The sequence below is a fragment of the Mustela erminea genome, chromosome 3 (assembly GCF_009829155.1).
Source record: "Mustela erminea isolate mMusErm1 chromosome 3, mMusErm1.Pri, whole genome shotgun sequence".
Taxonomy (NCBI): Eukaryota; Metazoa; Chordata; class Mammalia; order Carnivora; family Mustelidae; genus Mustela; species Mustela erminea.
Genome location: NC_045616.1, coordinates 98,788,039 through 98,811,225, shown reverse-complemented (window position 1 = coordinate 98,811,225; position 23,187 = coordinate 98,788,039). Strand labels below are relative to the sequence as shown.

Here is a 23,187-nt window from a genome sequence, read left to right as displayed (position 1 = left end):
TAGGGCCATTACCAACTCAAAAATTAAAAATTAATGGAATTTCTGCTAGAAGGGCACTGGCTGTCATTGTTTGAGTGCTCAAAGAACTCCTGGATAATTCCCAAGGTTATGTTTCCTGGCAGCTCCAGAGAAACCCTCCATCCAAAAACCCAGTGAATGAGGAATGAAGGCAGGTCACCTGGATGAGTTTTCTCCTGCTGCCACCTAGAAGAGAGTCTGGTTGAAACCATCCAGAAGAATTGGGTAAGGTCGACAAGTCTCTATCTCCCCATTAGCCTACATTCACACACCCCTCAAATGGACTGGCAATTTTCAGCCTCAACAAACATTGAAACATGTGATTATGATGTGTTGCAAAGCAAAATTATTCAACACACACAAATTTCCCTTGGAAGCCTTGACAGCTGCAAGTGGGAGGGACGGGACAGGGTCATGTGTTTTCATATTTGTTCTGGACAGCTCTGTTTGGTGTGGGAAGAAGAAACAAATTGTATTCTGTTATGTGGAAGGGAAAAGTTTTCTAAATTTAGAGTCTTTTATCACCTGAATTATTTTCTTTGAGCCTGGTTTCCTCCATTTCCCATAGTGAGGTGCAGGAGTTTGGGAAGTCAGTGTGATTGACTGCAACCAGCAATAACAAAATCATATGCTGGGCAGTGGGACGAGACAACCCAATCCAAGGGTCAAAGCCTCTTTCTGAAAGGACAGTCATACACATCTAGGAGAAATTATTAATACAACAGCAAGATCTGGTTACCTATAAGCAAAATCTCATAAGATACTAACTTAAAACAAGATACAAAGGTTTTTAAAAACAAAGACCAGCTCCAAAAGAGGATTTCCCAAATCCGTCCATTCAAATTTCCTCCACAAAAGCTAGCTTTTCTCCTGTTCATCAAGAACTCCTAAGCAGGATATTCCAAGCCCCCAATTCCTTTCAGAGGTCAACTTCTCAAAACCAGAGTCCTTCACAAAAGCTAAGGATGATTCACCCTTAAGAAATTAGCTTGATTGGTCATGTCTGTGTTTGAGGAAAGGGAGGCATTTCTCTTTTGTTGGAGAAAAAGTTTTATTAACAAAAAGACAACAAAAATAATGCAGTCCAGGTTGCTCTCTGTATTTTGGAGGTTCCACCAACATTATCATCAGAGACACTGGAGAGAACACAGGATTATTTGTCTCTTCATTAAAATTATAATACCCTTTTCATTGAGCTTTTTAGAAAGTGACAAGTTGGTTCTTACAAATGAAGTTTTTATTTTTATTATTATTTATTTAAGATTTTATTTACTTATTTGTCAGAGAGAGAGAAAGAACAAGCAGGGGAAGAAGCAAGCAGAGCAGGCAAGGGGAGAAGTGGGTTCCCCGCTGAACAAGGAGCCCCCATGGGATCATAACCTGAGTCGAAGACAGTTGCTTAACTGACTAAGGCACCCAGGTGCCCCCAAATGAAGTTTTTATTTGTGCTACTTCCTTGCACACTGGTTTATAAGCACTGATGGTGTATTTCCCATACAAAGAGAGATAATTAAGCGTGTGAATGCTACTGGGTTCCTGCTATAGGTTTGCATTCTGGATTCCCTCTCCCTCTCTCTGTCTGTCTCTCCCCCCCCCCCACCTTTTTTTTTTTAATAAGATTTTTATTTTTTATTTTTATTTGAGAGAGAGAAAGCACAAGTGGGTAGGGGACAAGGGCAGGGGCAGAGGGAGAAGAAGAAGCAGACTCCCTGCCAAGCAGGAAGCCTGGCATGGGGCTCAGTGGGGCTGGATCCCAGGAACCCCAGGGACCATGACCTTAGCTTAACCAGACTGAGCCATCCAGGAACCTCCTGGATTCTGTCTCTTTATTTTCTTATGAAACCAGAACTCCACAACCTGCCACTTCCAATCCCTCCCACCCTCCAAGTTGCTTCTTCTGGCACTGAAGTATGAAACCTACTGGTTACTCTTGCTTGGAATTTGTGATCAGACACATTTTATTTAAGCTCTTGTATACAACATAGATAAAAGAAACAGACAAAATAGGGATTTAAGCAGCCAGCTAGTCACCTGGTGAGTATTCCCCTTGCAATTAAAAGTTACCAACCAGACAGTTTTATATCTTGCTTCCTATAGAAAGGAAAAATAAACAGCCTTGAAAGATGAATTGAATCATACAGTGTTAAAACTGGAACGAGTCCACAGAAATAATCCAGTTTTCCATTCCTTTTCCTGAAAGGAGACTGGTGCCTTGCTCGACATCTATCTTTAGTCAGAGGTGGGACAGAACCAGGCTCAGGGTTCCAACTGGGGTGCAAGAAGATTGGGGGGCCTAGCCATGTGGTCATTTATGCTGACATCAAAGAGAAATCTGGTAGCAGAAACTAAAATTAGATAACCAATTTCATAAGATGGTAAAGAGCTCCACAAGGCACCTGAAGTTGTAAATATTTATTAGTTATTCATGTATTTTTAAAACTAGAAAAGGGATTTTTTCCAAAGGTTTCCAAAGCAAAAATCTATTTTACGTGCTCCAAAATATCTTCCAGGATGTTCCCACCGCCCCCTGTCAATGGACATTCTCTGACAGAGGTCTAGAGAATGAACTTGCTCTATAGCTCACAAGCAGCTAGCTTGTGACAGGGACACACAATGGCACAACCAGTCTCAACTGACACATCGCTTGTGTTTTCTCCCATCAGAAGCCAATACCTCTTACTGCCAAATGGAAACCATTCCCAGAATTTTCACTGCAGAGAGATTTCTCCAAGAGCTGTGCTTCCAAGCCCTTTCCCAGCATTCTATTCCTAGATCAGGTATAAAAATCTAGGCTCTGCATTTAAGCTGGAGAAGGAATAAAGAGTAACTGTCAAAACACTTACTCCACCGAGCCTCCACACCACTCACCTCCCCTCTTGAAAGTTATAACCTGCATTGAAATAATCCTCGTTCAAAGTGGAGGGTTTAAATCTGCATTAATGACCTTTGAAAACAGGAGCCTAGGAAGGCCCCTGAGATTCAAGGCCTCTGAGACTTTGCATGTGGAATACATGGACTCCATAAGCCAGGCTACTTCTGGGAAGGACCTGGTGCTAGAAGTGAAGGAATACTCAGCACTTGAGCGTCAGATTCAAATTCAATCATTTCTACATGCTTCACCTACTCCTCCAAATAACTGCTGGCTCTCTGGGCTTGTGTTCAACTGCCTAATGTAGCATGAGGGGATGGCATCTCTCTGAATCTGAGGCTCTACCTTGGACGGTTCCCCGCCTCACCCCCACTTCCCCAAATAAGGTATTGTCTCCCATGGGGGCCAACGCAGGAGAGCACTATTCTCCTTCCCAGCCTTTTATTTAAATAATAGAATATGCAAATGTATGCAAAAATAAGGCATACTCGGTGGAAATTCCCGCGTATAAATAATAAATCTCCCTCCTATTGCTCAAAAAAGAAGAGGAAAGGTAACTGGATTTCCGAAAAGTGCTCCCTCACATCCCCGCACCACCTCACCTTCAAATATGAAGATAAATGAGAGTTTGAGAGAATTCATTTTCAACTAGTTGCTCACTCCTAGTTCGTGATTTCAAACACCAGGTAAATCTGTAGCTACGATTTTGTATAGCTGAGTATTGCCTTTGCCTCCCATTTATCCTTTTAGAATGTAAAGGCTGCCATTTTCGTTGGTATTCAGAGGTCTGCCAATATGCGAATCCAAGCAGTTCAATTATTTTGCCCAACTGGGAAAGTGAGTTATCTAGAAACAAATGGGAATGACAGATTAAAAAGCTATCCTTGCTAATACTTTCAAATTGGGCTAAAGTTAGTTATACCCTGTTGAGTCCTTCCACCTAGGATGAACAATGCAGCAAGCATGGCGAGACATATTGCTTAGGCCTCTAATCTTAGCTGTGACATTTCCTGTCTCATGTTCTACCATCAATAGTGACCTACTTGCTATACCATGTGATTTTCCAACTGGGGCTTTTGATGCTCACACATGGGAAACACAATTATTTTTATATTTAGCACAAAGTGTAGCCATGAAACATTTCAAATGACTTCCAGTTCAAGATAGCCACATTAATCTTATTTGGTGGTAATCTTTTCTGCTTTGTCATTTAGAAACATAATAGTTGTGACATGTTAAAAACAAAGCTATCACCCTTTTTTTTTTTAAAGCAAACTGTGCAAATGCTACATTCTGTCAGTATCCAATACACTGAAAACTATCAAAAAGTAAAAGAATCATGTCCTAGTTACTTATCTTGTTCCAAGAACTGGAAACAAATGGATCTTGTTGAAAGTGATAGGAAACAACACTGCTGGTGTTACTGGGCTTTGAAATCTTAAGAATAATGAAAATAACTCATTAGTTCTAATAAAAGAGTAGACAGAAGCTGGCATTCAGAAAATGGAATAGAAGGGTACAAAAGACAAAACCACAGGATTTATTAGGTAAAACTACAGTCAAAACTAAAAAGTCACCAAAACACAATGTATAATAAGATTAAGAATATCTAGCAAGGAAGCCTTCCAATAAAACAAAATATGTCTGACCAGTAACTCAGGAAAGTGGATTTACTAGGCAAAGTACAACTGCCACCCATAGTTTTCAAAATTAAAAAGAGAGCCATCTCTACAAATTTAAGCCTGTATGTATGCATGTAACCTAACAGATGACTGTTCACAATTTTAAGTCTTGCTAACTGATCCACGAACCCTAAAGAAATGAACAAAGCATCTAACACTCTAGTGAAGAGTACTTATTCCACATCACTTGTGAATAAGCAAACTCCCAAAACTTAACCCAATCTCCAAAACAGATGCCAGGAGTCTGCAGTACATCGATTTCAGTCAGTCTCCTAAATTCTGTGGCTACACCAGCTCAAAAGCAGCTGCTTTTGTGAATCATAAAGGACCTTTCACAGCACAGTGTGTTCACACATGGAAAAGCACATGTTCTACTTTGCCTCTGCCAAAGAAGCTTCATTGTCACCCCCCTCCCAAGTACTTGGGAAATATTCCAGCAATATGTGTGTACCCATTATGGATTCGTTCTCATTGCTACTGCTTTTGCTATACATTTTCTATAACCTCATGCTGTTTCCCACCCACACAGCTTAGAAAGCGGAAAAAAAAAAGAAAGAAACAAAGCCTTTGTCAAGTCATAAAAGGGCCAATCTACTGTATATGAAAACTACCACCAAAGACAGTCTCTCAAGAGTTTATGTAGACCATGCACCTGCCTATTTTAAATAAAAATAATATGTTGACCCAGCCCTTTGATTACTCATCTGCTTGTCACCTGGGTTCTGATGGGCTCTTACCCAACTACACACCCAAATCTACCCAGGTTATGAAGTAAGGAAGAAAGGGGTCCTCCCCAGGACACACAGGGGAAAAGCACCACGTGAACAACATCAAAATATCCTCTTTCCTTTCTTCCCCCTTCAGTTTTTTCTGACTTGTCTCTGATGCAAAACATAAAGACAGTCTGGAAGAACTAGATTAAAAATTACTGTCAAATACAGATGTATTTCTACTCACCATAAAATTTTGATCTGCTTCTGGAAGTCTGATACAGGGAGTTTAGCTGCAAAGTATATTTCATAGTAACTACTCTAACAGGTTTTAGTGATAGCAGGAAGCCAAGAAGGCAGAAAACAGAGCCCAGTGGGTTTAGACTGATATCCTACACAGAGAGAGATGCCATGGTTGGCGAGGTCACCTGGAGAAAGATCTGGAAAAGGTGAGCAGATCAGAGGGGCGTGTCAAGTTCCTGTCAAAGGGGGAAATGGTGATTTATTTGGTTGAGTGGTAAAGTCACACTGGAAGCCTCAGAAAACAATGGTTCACAATGTATTTAGCAAGTGACACAGCAGCCCACAGAACAACAGGGCAAGGAAAACACAAAAACACATATTTTAGTTGAGAAGGTCCTGAGCTGAAAGCCAGAGAGAAGGGACTTTGGGAAGGCACTGCTTCACTTCTGTCAATCCCTTCCAAATTAACATGGGAGGTAAAGCTATTTTTCAATTTGCACCTTCATAATTACTTCAGAATAATTAAGAACACAGTTCTAGGAATAAATTATTTTGGTAGATACATGAGTTCAAATGAAAAATTATGTGTAAGCAGAGAAAACAATTTTGTTTAAGTAAATTTGCCACTGCAAATTATCATGCAATTATAATTCTTCCAATTTACAATTAAGCTTTATATGTCTACCTTCAGTTTTTAAGGGTTTGTGCCTAACATTAAAGGAGCTGGCATCCTTAAAACATCCTTAAAAATAATCAGCATAAAAACTGTAGCTAAGAATATTACTCAAATTTTCTTCTTCTACCAAGTTCTCTTAAAACCTTTATGTGATACTACTATGGCACGTCTCCCTTTTCCCCAAAGAATTATGATATCTATCTCTTATTTTGCCCTCAGAGAGGCAAAGAAAAAGTAGGTTTTGTTCAGTTTCCAGATTTTATAGGAGAAAAATCTAAAGTGCATGTACTTAGCTCAATGGCAACTGTCATCCTCCGTTAGTCCTTGTGTGGAGAAAAAGGCAGCCTGTGGATTATCAGAGGTCAAAACGTCTGAATAACTCCATTAACTTAGTCACTTGATTTTTTCATTCATTTTACAAATACAGCTGTCCTCATGGAACTTTATATTCTAGAAGGAACAAACAAAAACAAGTAGACAGGCAGGCAAGTTATACAAGAGTATGGCAAATACCATAGAGGAAAACGGAAAATGGAGTAGAGACAGAGGGTGGGGGAAGGCTCCCCTCAGTAGATCAGATGGGATGGTCCTGGGAGGGGACTGTGAAGGGGAGCGGTGAAGGCAAAGAGTGGAGCCACAGGAGCTGAGGATGTGTGATCCAAGCAGAGGGTGCAGCAGCTGCAGAGGGTCACAGGTGAGAATGAGACCAGTTTATGTGGTTGGAAAACTAGTGAGGGCAAGGGGGTAAGTAATGAGGTCACAAAGATGGGCAGAGGCCCAGCATGCAGGCAAGGGTAGTCTTGGGACAGTCTTCCAAGGTAAAGAGAAGTCATGGAGAGGAGGGAAGGGACCCGGGCAGATGAATCTAAGTTTAAATCCTAGCTTAACCACTCAGTAGCTAAGTGAGCTCAGCAAATGACTAGCTCCTTTTGGATGCTGAATTCCTAATTTATAAAAAGGCACTCAATAAATCACGGCCAGTTATAATCATTGGTAATTATCATTATTGTTAATGCTATGATATGTAAATAAGGTTAATAAAAAATGTTTACATTCAAGTGGACAAATACTGCAAAATAATATATCCAAAATATAGAATTGAGAAATCGGCAAATTGTTTTAATCTTTTTTATTCAGTAAAGATCATATACTTGTTAAGTACAAACAGACATAAATTAGTACATTTGAATTCATTAGGGTTTATTGTGATTCTAATCACAATAATTATTGATCTTGGCTCGATTTCCCTGGCCTTAATTAGTCTGCATTGTGGCTTTGCTCTCCCTGTCAACCTAGCCTAGCCATTTTGTGTCCAGAAATGTATAGCATTTCAATGGTACCTACCAGCTACACAGTAGTCATATAGGGAATTTCAGAGTTACTTTCCAAGTCATGATGTATAGTAGACACTTACATTTATTGCCATCATCTATTACCCCTTCACTCCCATCACACACTCCTTTTACTAACAGTATCCTAATTTTGTTCAAATTCACCTCTCCCTTCCCTCAAGCAATGATGGAGAACGTCTTGCTAGTGGCCGATTTAGAGATGGAGTATGTGATACTGTTCCGATCAATGAGATAAGAAGACAGGTCTTCTCAGACTTTTCTTAGTACTATTTAATTTCCTTCAGAAGGAGACCCTGGGAAAGGGTGGTCCATTTTCTGTGCTCTAGATATTGTCATGTCCACGAGTGACATCTGAGCAACTGCAGCCATCTTGATAAGAACCAGTGTTAAGAGTGAAGTCGTCCCTAAGGATGACAATGGAAGAGAGACGAAAGAATGTAATTGTGCCACTAAATCAACTCATCCTGCTGTCTGCCCTACTCACATGAGATAACACACATCCTTAGGGTATAGGTCAATGTGAGTTGGTGTCTTGTGTTGTGTGCAGACGTGGACCACATCTGGTGCATTTTCATTTGGAAATATCACTTGTTTCTTTGTCTCTGGGAAGCTCTAGGAATGGAATGAGGACTTTGAATCTGGCTCAGCGAGCTCCAAAATTCTGGATGTGGGGTGATATAGCATTTTAATCTATAAACTGGGATAGTCACCTGGAAAATCTTGAAGGGAAAACAACCTAGAAATAACAACAGGAAGATGATGCTTTGGTCTAAGTAGCTGGTACCACATAGTCTACCTCTGACTTTATCTGTTTAAAAGCTTTGACTTTCACCTTCCAACCTGCCTAGTTTATATGTTTTTCCCTGAAGACCAAAGTGAGCTTATGGTCCTCACTGGGCTTATGTTCCATAAAGCTTCCAATTCTGAGCCCTGACACAATTACAAGAATTCCATTAGGGACCTCGTATGACTAGCACAGATCCCAGGCACAGGTCAGATACCAAGAATGCAGAAGCAGCCTCACACTCCACTGGGACAAGAGGATTAAGGGGCAGAAGCACTCCAGAGAAGAGGTGCAATATTATGATTTATAATCAGGAGAAAGACCTGCCTAGAAAGGAAGGGGGAAATATCACAAGCGTAATAGGACGTTTGGCTATTTTTGTTTCAGCTATGCAGAGTTATTTTAAAATTGAAAATATTAGGGACCAGCAAAATAAAATATGCATCTTACCAAAAGAGCACAGCTGCTAACTGACCGTAGAGGGAAAGGTCACAGTGTGATTACTGCTGGCAGAGTTGTTGGTGGGGGTGGGGAATGAGGTAAAATAGAAGATCGCATAAACGTCTAATGGTTCACAATAAGCAAAAAGCAGTATGGCTTGAAACCAAATTAGCTATTCCAGTCTAATAAGTATTTTTCCTATAAGAAAATTATGGAATTATAAATTTAGCCCATTAAGGGAGAACAGAAATTATAAGGCACATAGATTTCATAATTTTATACAGTATTTGAGAAACATTACTTATCAAATGGGGTAGACATTATAACTGGTGAAAATTTGCTAAGAGACCATAATTAAGATAGAATAGCAAATGGTGCCTCAGCTCTTGAAAGGGTCACTATCAGGATTCTACTTAACATCTTCATTACTGATCTGCTGTGAAAATGGAAATGCATTCAAAGTAAGGATAGTGTCTAATTGTGAGATGCTGTCAAGGGCTGGAAAGTGGTAGAAAAATATCTACAACGGTTAGAAACAATGCAACATAAGTAGGTAAACCAGACTAAACCATCTGAAACACCAAAAAATACAAATTAAGTAAATAAATGAAGGAGAGTTACCTGAAACTCACTGGCCAGAGTTCTGAACGGAAAGGAAAAAGTGACATTGGTTGATGTTAGCTAGAAGGCAATGAATGACCCAGCCTCAAAAGAAAAATAGACCAGATTACGAACTTATCAGCAAAAGATGCATCACTTTACATGGTCTATCTGTAAAGATATCAGGGGGACCCTGCTCTTCTTTTCCCTATTCAACATTTACCCGTTGGGGTATTTGTAGAAAGCTTCAATTCTTTGGTTGTCATGAATATGTATGTCTCTTGCTAGCAGAGGTTTGTGATTTGTTTCTTAATGATATGAAAAATGAACAGAGGGAAGTAAGAGTGATTAGGTAAGGGGGGAGAGTGTCACTGGTTGGTAAAACACTGAGGTTTTGTGAGGCTAATTCCCTCTGCGCTGTGTTTAGAGTGTGTAACTGGGATCTTCTCTTTAGCACTGGAAAAACATACTGGCATGCTCTAGGAAGGTCTTTTGAAAATGGTAAAAAATATGATTAACTCATGCAGGGAAAAGATTAGTGGGAACATTGATTCTAGAGTTCTTACCTGAAAGGAAGGGAAAGAGAATGTTAAAGAGAGGAAAACATGAGTTGGGGGTAGGACTACATGAAGGAGAAAAGTTCAAATCAGGGAATCCTAAGGCTGAGAATTTCCTGGCTGTGAGAACTTCAGTGTATGTAACATAGTCACAAGAGTGGAAAAGGAAGGTTTGCTATATGGGATGCTAAAACATGGATCTGAGAAAATGTCAAAGAAAAGCAGCACAGGGAGAACCTCCACTGGTCGCAGGGATGAAAATGAGCTCCACAGACGTCTGCCTCCCAGCTGGTAGACCACCCCCTCAATTCCTCCTAGCTGCCAGCACCCAGATGAAAGCAGAAGCCTTGGGACAGGCAGGGGCAAGTGCTCCTCACTTGCAAGATCCAAAAGAAACCAGTGAGTCCATGACCTCATCTAGGATTGCTCATCTTCTCTGTTGCCTTGAACATCTAAATAACTTTTAGATGTAATCACTCAGTTTTCTAATGATTTTCTTGGCAGGTACAAGAAGAAAGCACCTATGTTCACTGAGGCTTAATCTCCCACATGAGACAGAAAATAAGCGTGCTTGATCTCTTGCAGTCATTTGAAGTAGGTTAAGCTCTAACATAAAAGGACCATCCTAAAGGCCCTGACCTCAGGCAGTTATGCTTAGTTTGGCTGCTCGTAAACTCCATCTGGACACACGGTCTATGCAGAAGCTCAGTTAGCCACTCAGAAGAAGAACTGAGGTGAGAACTTACCTAAGCCATCAGATGACATCACGTACACAACTGTATGGGGGATGCTTCTTGAATGAAAGATTTAGAGATGAAAAATATTATAAAAGTTCATCTTTGAAATTAAAAATTTGTTAAAATTTTATTATTATTATTTTTAAAGCATCACTCTCAAATGTCAAGTTTCCCTATTATGCTCAGTTTTGGTTATCTGCGGCCTGTTGGCCCAGCAACCATCTTGTTTCTCCATAGCCCCCAGACCTTCTCCCAACCTCCCACAGCCAAAACTAGCCAGTTGGCTGCCCAGGATGGCCAAAAAAACCCAGTATATACTTCCAAAGATATGCAACTCAGGCTGCCCCAAGCCTCAAAGTGGGGCCCATGAGTTAGATGCATATTCAAGATAGGATACAAGGAATAAGAGAACAAAAAAGGGAATCAGGGGACATGGCCAGAATAAGGGAGGAGCGGGTGAAGTTGGAGACATTTCTGAAGACATCACAAGAGGAGGCAAGGCAGGAATGGAGTAGAGGGGGAACTATGAAGATGAAAGATCAGGAATGGATGACAATTACATGAAGCCCCGAGACAGGGGCTAGAGCCAAAAGTCTGCCACTAGGATTCGGTTATCAATCAACTGATATCAATCAACTACCATTTCAGCTGGTGGTGGGTATCCTTGTGCACATCCTTTGAAGGTCTTGCAAGCGTTCATGTTAAATTCTTTGTAGCCTCTAGTGCACCTAGCAACTATTTCTTACATGCCCTTTCTTGAGAAGCTCCAAGATGAGAGGTATGGGCCCTGCCCTCCAGGGGCTCCCAGTCAGGAGTGGGTGGGGTTACAAGAGATGGTTCTGCTGACAGTGTACAACCAGCCCAAAGAGAGACATGGAAAAGCTTCCCAAAGACGCTATTACTTGAACTGCATTTGGAGTTAGTTAAGTAGAAAAGAGGTACTACCTATGATAGGTACTCAGTTACTGTTTGTTCATTAATTTTGATTTGTATTGGTTACCTGGAAAATTGTTCAAGGACTAGGAGCTAGTTCTTATCACCACTGTTTTTTTTTTTTTTTAAGATCTTATTTATTTATTTGTCAGAAATAAAGAGCACACAAGCAGGTAGAGGAGGAGGGAGAAGCAGGGTCCTCTCTGAGCAGAAAGCCCGATGCAGGGCTTGATCCCAGGAACCTGGGGTCATGATCTGAGTTGAAGGCAGAGGCTTAACTAACCGAGCCACCCAGGTGCCCCAACACCACTGTTTTTATTACTGTCAGTGAAGCAGATAAATCTATCCATTTTAGTGTCTAAGGATATAACCCGAAAAAATACTATACCTTACCTTTGGCTGAGATGGGGAGTGCACTTATACTTTTTCTAGTTATGAGGCATCTTCTTGTTCTACTTATCTCATAGCAAAAAGTTTTAAAAGCTTTTGAAAAGATCACATTTTGCTCACTTGAAATATGTCTGTATATTTTAGCATAAAATATATTTGGCAGCTGCTAACATAATCGGATGGCTACGCCTTGCAAAAACTTGATTTCTTTTTAATCAAATTTTTAGAACCATACCGGGTTTCCTGCCAGTGCTACAATAGTGAGCAATAAATATATCATTAGATCAATGGCATTCTGATGATGGATCACTCCAAAGATACTTTCAGCCAAAAAGAATAAGCCCATAGTCTCACTGTGCAAAGATTCATAAAATACTGTTTAAAACATAGATACTCGGGGCGCCTGGGTGGCTCAGTGGTTAAGCTGCTACCTTCGGCTCAGGTCGTGATCTCAGGGTCCTGGGATCGAGCCCCGCATCAGGCTCTCTGCTCGGCAGGGAGCCTGCTTCCTCCTCTCTCTCTGCCTGCTTGTGATCTCTCTCTGTCAAATAAATAAATAAAATCTTTAAAAAAAAAAAAAAACATAGGAACTCAGTTAATATAACAGGGAAGAAAACACTGCAAAATAGAACACAACGGCCTGGGTTTATAATGTAGCAATATTGATCATGGATTTTCCTAAGTACTCTAGAGCAGCCACACAATTATATATGCCTCTGATTAGACCCAGAGATAAGAAGGGGAAAGTTATAAAAAAGGAAACTAACCAGAGGAAGGCCTGCTGCTATAATAAATTATTTAAAGCAAGCAGGGTGAGCGGGTTGTGAAGACAATATAAAACAGAATCCAATGCCCCCAAGAAACCCCAAACCATCAGCACCTCTATAAATTTCTTACCACTCCGTCTGGGATTTAACTGGAGGTGCTTCTTTTCCACCACTCTTCCCAACCCATCCAACCCCAAGCCTTCACGTTTTGTCAGTTCCTTTCTCAGAGCTTAACATTTGTTTTTCTTCTGTAACCAGGGATGCTGTCTTCAGTTATATTTCTCAGCTTGTATCTAAAGAGTGTCTGCAAGGCCACAGACGAGTGCATCTGTCACTTCATTCATCTGGATCTTAAATTTCCCATGGAAACTATAAGCTTGGAATACCTAATATGACACACTTATCAACATGACTTTGATAGTCTTCTCCTTTTCTTTTTCTTCTTATTGTTGTTGTAGTTAAATCCACAAAGCTCAAGCTAGGGTAAAACTTCTAGAGCTCAGTGACTGTTCTATATTAGAGGATGTGACTAGGCCCCAAATACTATGAAGTGAAAGTAGAAGCCTGATTAAGGGCATGTTGGAAGAAAAATAGTCAAAATGGCTAAAATTTTAGTGTTAGGAGATGTTAAAGGAATAGAATGACTTGAAAAGTAAATATTTTATAGGTAGATTTTGCCATGGAAATAGGGGTGGAGAAAGAAGGGTAGAAAACTAGAAAAGAAAAGCCTTTGTCAAATTCCTTTGACCAAAGAATTTTGTCAAGACTATGCCATGGCCAAAAAAAAAAAAAAAAAATGTTGCTTAGAAACTTGCAGTGACCCATGGCCCAGTTTCAAGAAAAGTAGCATTCTACCCTAGTTTTTTAAGTAGGCACACAAATCCCATTGTACAGTCAGGGGCTATGATTATACGTTAGGCTTTTAAAATTTTCTAGGTCCATTCATCATGCAGAATCTGGGCAAATGAAATATAAACAACTCTATTCTGCCATTATAAAAACATTACTAGCAGCATAATAGGACTCAATAGGCAACATGGTACAGGTCTAAAATATGAGTCCAAAGAATTCTACATATAGGCTTTCCTGCCATTGTGCTCTGTGACCGTTAGAAAATTATTTGCCATTCTGGGTCAAGCCTGGCTGGTTAAGGTTAGGGTCATTGAACCAATGATCATAAATGGGGGTAAACTTTATAAAGAAAACTATTTGAAGGTCACATTTAATATAAATATAAATTTGAATAAAGAGGTAAAGAAATTATAGATGATACGAATGACTAAGCATAATTCTATTATGTCACTAGGATGCTAAATAAAGATAATTCAAATGCAAGGCCAATTTCTCAGTCATTGGTGTTATCTTTGAATGTGAAAGACAGGACCTAAATATTATCATTCTTTTGTGGCTGCTGTTTGCTCATCTGTAACAAAGTAGGAAAAGAATCATTGTACTCAAAGGATTGTTAAGATAAGTGACCTATAAACATGCCTGCCAAATGCTCCTTAAAACAGAAATTGCTCCGTGAAAGTCCCAGTAATGATCCAGTGGCCTGGAACAATCCAAGTTCAGTGTCCCAGCCTCTCCACGTCTTTTTGTCACCAGGCAAGTAAATATTCCAGACACTTCTGACCTCTGAGAAGTCATTAGTTTTTTTTTAAGTACACGGATGGTAGAAAGAGGGAATGGGAACAACTTCTTCTGATAGATCCTTTTTCGTTAAAACCTTATCGAGAAATTTTAAATTGAGAATTATGCCAGTCTGAAATGGGAAAATAGACCCCGAATGTCAGTATCCAACTATAGATAAAAACTGACAGGCAATAATTAATAAGTCCAAATTCCCACTCATTTAAATAGAGAAGAAGCAATCAATTTTCAACCCATCTCTCCAGGATGCTGAAGGATCCATCTATCCAATTAATTGGACAGCTCAAAATACTTCTAAGATGAGTTGCAGAAAATGGGAACACCCAGGTCTTGGGATAGTTGGCCCAGGACACTTTCCTGACCAAGAGGCAAATCAGCTACAGCTTCTCAAGGAGATCCTTGATCTTGGGTAAATCTGTACTAGTCCTGCTGAGGTTCTAATCTCTAAGCCTGGAATGGCTTTGGAGTCAAATATGCGTTATGACTGGCAAAGTCACCTCAGAGCATCCCAGAAACCCACTGGACTTGGAATACACAATGGAGGGACTAAGACTGGGGAGGTCTCAAAGTACCTTGTGCCTCCAGAGAGACTTCCTTAGAATTGGGGCTAACCTGGAACAGGGATAGCTGAGGATTCCAAAAACACTTCTGAACACAGAACCAAAGGTGCCATTGTTGAGGACAGAGTGTTAGAGTGTTACCTATAAATTTCACAAGGCTGGTAAATGCCACTTGGAAATACCAGACAAATTACTTGTTAAATTAACCCACAGAATATGATCATTCTTTTATATCGTAAATACCATTTCAATGTTTCTCAAAATATGGTGAAGGGATCCAAGCCTCAGAATCACTTGGGGGATGCCTGTTCAAAATACAGATTACTAAACCCCACCCCAGACTCCTGAATCAAAACGAAGAGAACAGAATCCAGCCCACAAACTGAATTTCTAAGGACCAACACAGTTGATTCCAATGATCCATATCAAGACAGGAGAATTATTTTGTCTTTTAGTCCATCAGAAATTTAAAGACACTCACAGATTAGGGAAATGCGTATTTTCCCCAAAATGTTTTACGTACTATAAAAATGAAAACAATATTTCTTGTGATGAGTTCTTGAGAACCATTCCAGTTTATTCTGCCCACATATAATAAATAATAAACACCATTATTAAAATGTAATTATGAGCAAAAAATTATTGGGAAAAATACAACTATGCTTCTCAAAAATACTGCCTTTATTTTGTCACCACAAGTAATTATGTTATTAAAGGAATTTATAGTTTTTTTAAGTATCAGTCACTTGGCTGCAGGAACTTATTAAACTGTTATACTCCTCCCCATACCCTTTTAGTCATCAGAATTTTTGTAATAAAGGTTTTTTATTATTTCTTAAACTATAAATTGTGAACCATTGCAACTAGTCATTAGGCTGCACGTGAATTTATATCCAGGTTATAAATTCCTAAAATCATGTTTCATTAGAATTACTAAGCAACTCTAGTAAATTAAATAGCCCCTGTGATAAAGCTCTGTTTACTTCTATTTAGGATTTTTTTTGGGGGGAGGGTGCAAAACAATTCAGTTTTAATGCATTCGCTTAAGAAGCAAAAGAAAACAGTTTCTGATATACATGCTACTGCAAAGCAGTAAACCAGTGTTGCATGGTAATGTGACAAGTACCACATTTCTTTTCTAGAGGGATTTCATTTTTTGCTCTTATAAACTCCCTTTCCCCAAACCATGGGTATAATTATTTCACGAAACGTAGTTTGCCATTCCTGAAGAATCAAATACTCTATTTCGTTCTCACCAAAAATCACAACTTTAGGCAGAATACTGAATGAAAATAGAACTTGAGAGGCAGTCTTTGTTTGTAGCATGTTGTTCCTACTAAGGGTCGCCCCCCTGCCCATGCTCCACCCTAGTGCTCCAACTGAAGTGACTCAAGTGTACATGTTATGTTTTAACAGATGGGCTGGCTGGCGGCTGCTGGGCTGTAAAACAGGAACTCAGAATCTGCACCAGAGTGGTATTGAACTAAGTGCTCATAAAGTTCATGGACATATACACTGACCTAGACAGACCAGGCAGATTCAGACATGCATACACACATGCTCATCATACACCCCATAGATCAGAGGGTCTATCTCTCCAACCAGAACAAGTTCAAGGCTGTTTCCCCCTCCATATATTTCTATCTTATACACAATCAATTTTACACACACGCGCACACACACACGCCCATGCACATCTACATATGCATAAAGCATGAATAGTCATATCTTTCAATTCTCATATTTTCAATTCTCATATTTCCAAAGATGAAAACATTCCCAAATTGTGTACCCAAGTCTCTAGGACGTTGAATAAGCTCTTATTCACATCCAATAAAAATTACAAGAAAATATTATATTACATTATATTGAGTCCACACATAATATAAACTACATGCATGTAACTGCCCTCAGAAAAGCCAGCTGCTTTGACCCCTTATCATTATGACAGAGAGAGGAAAAATATCCCAGACTGGTCACAGATGAAGTGTCAGGTTTAACCTTGAATCCTGTGTTGTCAGTTCCTGTCACAACTTCATCATTGAACACCAACCGACCAGCCTGGTGGTCCCTTTCAGGGTCTAGTCTAGGATTCTCCCCGGCTTCCTGCACTGGGACAGACAGCAGCTCGCCCTGGTCCTAATGAAGTCCTTTGGACACACCTTGCAGGTAATATAGAGAGGTCCAAGAAGCTCATGAGGGATGTGGATACAAGTGCTAATAGAAAGTAATTACTTTACAAAGTTTAATATCCGTGCTGTCAATGCCTTTCAGTAACTGCAAAGCACTGAAGCCCCGGCTACAGAACCTAGCTGGTCACTTAAGTTCTCTGACCGCTGAACACCCACCCCGAAGACGATGGTCGCTGGCTCAGGCTACGGCTCAGACACCTCCGCCGGGTCGCCGCACCGTCTCCGGCGCGGGTAAATTTTCCAGAAACCGGTCCTCAAGCCATGTAGGAACTGTTGTCCGTACACGACTGGGCACGGAGGCCGCCCCCAGCGCGCGTGTCACCGCCGCAGAGGGCCAGGGGACGCGTCCCTAGGCCCCCCTAATGATGGCAATTATAACATGCCAAGTTGGTGAGAACGCGGAGCCGCGTCCCGGACCGAGTTGCGACGCTCTGAAACAAGTTCGGGAGTGGGGACACCGGCAAGGAGGAAATTCCGCCTGGCCCTGACCTCTCCACAGCGGCCACGCTCGGACGGACGCACCGACGCCAGCCAAGACCCGTCCAGTGCCCCCCGGCTTGCCGAACAGCGCCAAGAGGAGCCTCTCGCCTTGCGCGCGGCCACTCACCCTCCTCGCTGAGTCCGGATCCCAAACCGACGCCCCTGCTGCGGGTCCTGAATCCCAAGTTGCCCCGAACCAGCTACTGCTCTCGTTCTAGAGAACCCTGCACATCGGTTCGGGCGGGCACCTCCGAGAGAGCACGACAAGCCCGGCGGGCGCCCCGGCTCAGCGGCCGCCCGGAACGCGTTGACAATTCATGGACCTGCTCAGCGAATGAGGCAGACCGCGGAGCTGAGGCTACCGGGCTCCGGAGGGAGGCGGGGTCGCGCGGCGGGCGAGGCGGAGCCAGCCCCTGGGTCTGCCCTGCCGGGGCGGGGCGCCTTTAATCTGTGACTGGCGGAGCCTGCAGCCAATCGCGATGACTTCAGGAATCCGGGCGGCCGCTGGCTGGGCCGAGCGCTCGGCTCCTCCCCGCCGCCGCCATCCAATCCGTCGCTGCCGAGGCCTGGCGCGGAGACGCGCCGGCGGCAGAGAAGTTGGCTGCGGTGGGCAGCCTGGGCTGCGGGCTGGCGCTGTGGGGGCAGCTGCGCGGGGATTCGGGCGTGTTGGGAGGGAAGTGGCGGCCCCAAGAGACCCTGGCTGAGAGAGGCTTGGGGCCACCCAGACCCCTAGGGGTCGCGGCGTATCGGCGAGCTGTGGAGGGAAAAGCCCAGCCGCAGCGCGAACAGACTCCGGGTCGACAACGCCCACACCTGGCGTCCGCGGGAGGCGCCGAACTTGGCCCTGAGGGAGCCCCAGCACTCGGAAGAAACCGAGACCCAAAGAGGGTGAGTCCCGGGCCGCATCACCCAGTCACAGTCGGAGGCCCGGGCCTGAAACTGGAGCTCCGGGCTGTCTGGAAGAGGTTCTGGTTGCGGTTTGGTGGTTCTCTCCGAAATGAAACTCGGACTCCGCGGACCTCCTGGAAAGTTCTTACACGTCCCCTCCTCAGCCCTGCTTTCTTACCGCCCGCAACTGGGAACCTGACCAAGCGCCTAGGCTCCCTTCCCAACCCATAGCGTCTGAGCCACTTGGCAGAACCGGGGCGGGAGGGCGAAAGGGAGGCTCGGGTGCTAGATGGCAGCGGAGCCCCCCAGGCGGTACCTGGGGTCGGTCTGCCCCGTGGGGAGGCAACCGCAGCGCGGCTCCTCCTGCTGCTCTCTCCTGGGTCCGCTGGAGGGCTCGGAACGCTCCTTCTCGCCGACAGGAACGCCTCGGAGAGAGCCACGTGGGTCCCACGGTGTACGCTCACGGCCCGTGCCCCTTCCGAAGTCCTTGCATCGAGCTCAGGGACCTCCCTAGCGGCGGGCACTGGAGGAGCCTGAGCTCCCTAGGCCAGTCGCCGCTGAAGAATGCCCTGTGGGCTCTTGCTGGCAGCGCCACTGCGGCTCCTTTTGTGGGCGGATAGGTTCTTTAGCCTGTTTTTTACGCCCGGACCTTGGCCACAGCATACACACATACGGAGCTGTGGGTATAACAAGCCAAAAAGCAAAGGGTTGGTTGTTGCTTTTAGGTTGAGGCCTAGAATGTTATGAGGCTCCAGACAGTAGCTTTGGGTGCATAGCGGCCTCTGTTGTATCTGGAACTGCACCTTCCGTAAGTAGGCACTCAAACCATGTTAGTTCAGCAAGGCAGGAAAAGGGTCAGGCTTTCTGATGCCCCAACACATTCCTCACTGAGCGTTGGCTCCCTTAGATTCAGAAGTCCTGAAGGTTTCAGTTTCTCATGGGTGAGGGACTCCGGACTTCTACAGGTGTTATTTCAGTGGCAGCTTGGCCCTCCTAGGGACATAATAAGGACCTCTTTAGCCCTCACAAACAATTTCTGATTAGAGTCCCTGGCAAGAAGGAAGGCAAAAGGACTCTAGCTGAAAAGGAGTGAAATGGCCCCTCCAGGAGGGAAGGCTACAGCTCAGAGGTGAGCTTGGGCCTAGTTTGAGTTTCAAGTGGTGGCTCCTCAGCTTCCGGTCTCAGTGGGGAAAGGTCCATAAGGCAGGCTGTCAGGCAAGAAAATAAGGGTCTGGACAGTCCTTAGTAGGCCCTGAAAATTGACTTGTGATGCACAAATTGCATGTATTTAAACCCCTCCTCATTTAGTGGATCAAAAGAGGTACAGACAAGGGAGCCCATTCCATTCAGTTTAAACAGTTGCTTACCATGCTGCTTTGTGTCTTGAGAGAATGGCATTTGTCCACAAGAAATTAGCTGTAGACCACCTGAATGGAATACACACCAGGTCTCTGCCTAGGTTGGGATGGGAGGATGATGGGAAAAATGTCTTTCCTTGGATCCTTTTTTCCCCGCACTCCCGGATAGTTTGCCAACAGTGTTTATCATATTAACACCCTGTGAAGGTTTTTCACAGATGCTAGTGATTATTTTAAAAATCACCTTGGTAATAGGAGCCAAACATCAGCTGTTGACTGTACTTGCTATAGTATTTATGTTAGATGATGAAAAAAGGAAATAGGAAATTTCTTTTTATGAAATAAGTTAGAACTAGATGAGAAACTTCTGTTTCCTGATTTCCAAGGTTTTCCGTCTGTTTGTTTCATACAGATGTGATTGTCCATGGGTTCTTAGACAAGTAACTGGTCTCATTTTCTTTTATAGAATGGATGACATGTAAGAGCACGTCTAGACTCATTCACATTTTCATTACCGTCTAATGTTTAATTGGTATTTGACAAAAGTTTATCACTCTGGCACAGATTTATTCCTTTGGCTGTCATTCTCCCAATGATCTCTTGAATTTCAGCCATCTCCATATTTTACAAGAGAAAAGGAGATCTATTACTTATGTAAGAACTCATTATACTCCTGTCTGTATGAAACAAACAGAAAACCATGGAAATCTGGACATAGAAGTCACCTCTTTAGTACTAACCTGTTTCCCTGAAGAAAATTTCTTTCCCTCAAAGGGATGAGGAAGTTTGTGGAATGGCTTGGGAATGAAAAGATTGGCATGAGACCGTGGAAGCAGGGCTGGTGGTGTGTGTGGTGGTGGTGTGGGTGGTGAGCAAATTTGCCTTCAGGCACTGTCACCCATCTCTGACACTGAAACAATATTTTGGAATCTTCTAAATTTCAAAAGGGTGTGACTGATAGGAGCTATGGATTCTAATCTGAGTTCCAAGTGCTGCTGGCAATCACTTAACCTCCATTTACTCTTGCTTCCTTGCCATAAAACCACAGTAGCAGAATTGGGCTACTCTGTTTAGCTGCTTAAGGGGGACGCGGTGACAGTGGTTACAAAGCACTGTAAATGCATGACATTTATAACAGTAGTCACTGTTGAAAAGAACAAAATGATGTTGATATAGGAAAACAGTATAGACAGAACAATTCCTCTCTACACTTGGAATTTCTACTCATTTTAATCTCATTGGATTATGGTCCTTTCTTTAAATGGAAGTGAGGAAAAAGGGCCCTCACAATCCTTGTTCTTTGATTACCAAATGTTTCTGGAAGCTTTGCATAAGTTAATGCTGTTTTTTTCCTCTTTTTCCATTTCCACTACCTCTCTCAACATGTATTCACTTTGAAAATTATTCAGAATTTGAACAGGCTGAGCTAAAGCACCTTAGCAAAGAAATGCAATCAGAAGCAGCAGATTCTAATACCAGCTATGCTGTAGGTTCATTCTAAGACTATGGGCAAGCCATTAACCTTCCCATACTGGAGTTTCCCAACTATGAAACTGCAGCAATACTTCTGATTAATCTCACAGAGAGGAGAGATAACTCATGATAAGGCTTTTTGAAATATTAATTGCCATGTAGAGGACAAAATATCACGTAGGCGATTTTGCAAACTCAAGTATGGTGTTAGTTTGTATACCACAACTAGGAGATGTTTTGTAACAGGGATTGCTCTGGCACAACGTCTGTAGCCAGGGTGCTACCACCCACAAAACAGTGATGTCTCGTGCATTTAAGTGACAGTGCAGGTGCCCCCTGTGAGTGTTACTGCCACAGGTCCAACCACGTAAAAATGTGGTCACAGAAATGCATGAGAAAGGGAAGCCTCCATTCTACAAAAACATGGGATTTCCTCAGATGTGCCCTGGAAGAAAAACTACACTGAACTTAAAAATGTCACTGTGAGTACAAGTCTGTTGAAAGACTAACATGGTCTTGGGAAAATGGCCTGATAGATAAAACTACACACATTGGTCAAAAGGTCACTAGAAGAGATTTAAAAATACTCTTAATTTTAAAACTTCGTAACAGAATAAATAACACTGAGGAATTTGGAAAGGGAGGGTCATATATTCAAGGGAGGAAAAATAGACTCCCAACCCTTAGAACAGTAGAGTGTTCTAAGAAATAGGACAAAGAATATGGGCTCTAGAAACACGAAAGACTGAAAGTTGGATTTTCTTTCCATTCCTTCCTAAGTTTGAGACCGTGGATAAGGTGCTGAGCTTCTCTGAGCCAAATGGAGTGGGGATGAAGAGTGTTGAGTTTTCCTCATTGGTTTTCTATGAATCTCACCTGAGAAGCTTTCTGTAACTCTTAGCACAGGGTTGGGCTCATAGTGGGCCATCTGCCAATGACAGTTCCTAATGTTTACTGAATACTCACCATGTGTCCTTCACTGTTCCATGTCTTTTCATCAAATTGCTCACTTGATGCTAACAATCACCCTCTTACGTTGCTACTGTCTCTTCTTCCTCAGAGTTGCTATCTTCTTGGAAGTACCTTTCTGGGATTTGGATCGTGCAGTGGACTTAAAAGTCAGAAGTCTCCTTTAGTAATTATTTTTTTTAAACTAGCATTGCCTGTTTTCCTGTGGAAAGGGCTATTCCAATCTTTCGTGGCACCAGGAAATCAGGCTGCATTGAGCACTTGGTAACACGTACACTACAATAAAGGGAACAAGGGATTCAGAATTGGGGACAAAAAGAGCCACAGGAAACAAGTAGTGCTTCAAAATCCCAAATCGCTTTCCAGGTCTCAGACCGTAATCTCCTCAATTGTGGCTTCTAAACAGTGTGCTCATCATCTGGATTTGAGGTTTAATGGAAGTTAGTTCCCTTGAGGCAGTAGTATGGAAACAGTAACTGGCTAAAGAAGGGAAAAATGGATTATCCCTTAGAAATGAATTGTATCATTAGTTATTATGAATACCCCAAATTATGACAGATTCATGTGTAAGTATGCCAGGGAAAAGTAGCCGTGAGCTATAATACACACAATCATTTATTACCCAAGAGAATTTAGGTGCTAATGTGGATGGTTTTGCATCTGTGAGATTCTGAAACCCACAAAGGACTCCAAGATATAAAGCCAAATAAAACATAATACAGAGGGAAATGATTCTGATTATGTAACATTTATATATAGCATGTCATTTTACATTTTCAAATTGCTTTTCAGTCATTGGTTTATTCTTCCCAGCACACCTGGGGAGTACATCCATGCTGTTATCCTCGTTCACAGCTG

General features: G+C 42.3%; 1 protein-coding gene across 2 annotated transcripts in view; it reads right to left on the bottom strand.

Annotated features, from left to right (window-relative positions):
- The window catches only part of MARCHF3 (membrane associated ring-CH-type finger 3), a 137,207-nt gene extending 118,172 nt beyond the window's left edge, over positions 1–19,035 (bottom strand). The window contains exon 1 of one of the 2 annotated variants that reach the window (XM_032336855.1): positions 18,846–19,035. The gene's annotated coding sequence lies outside the window, so the exon portion shown is untranslated. Of the gene's footprint in view, positions 1–17,768; positions 18,039–18,845 lie in introns of those variants that run through there. The other variant, XM_032336853.1, reaches the window with a different exon arrangement.
- Between the last annotated feature and the right edge of the window lie 4,152 nt (positions 19,036–23,187).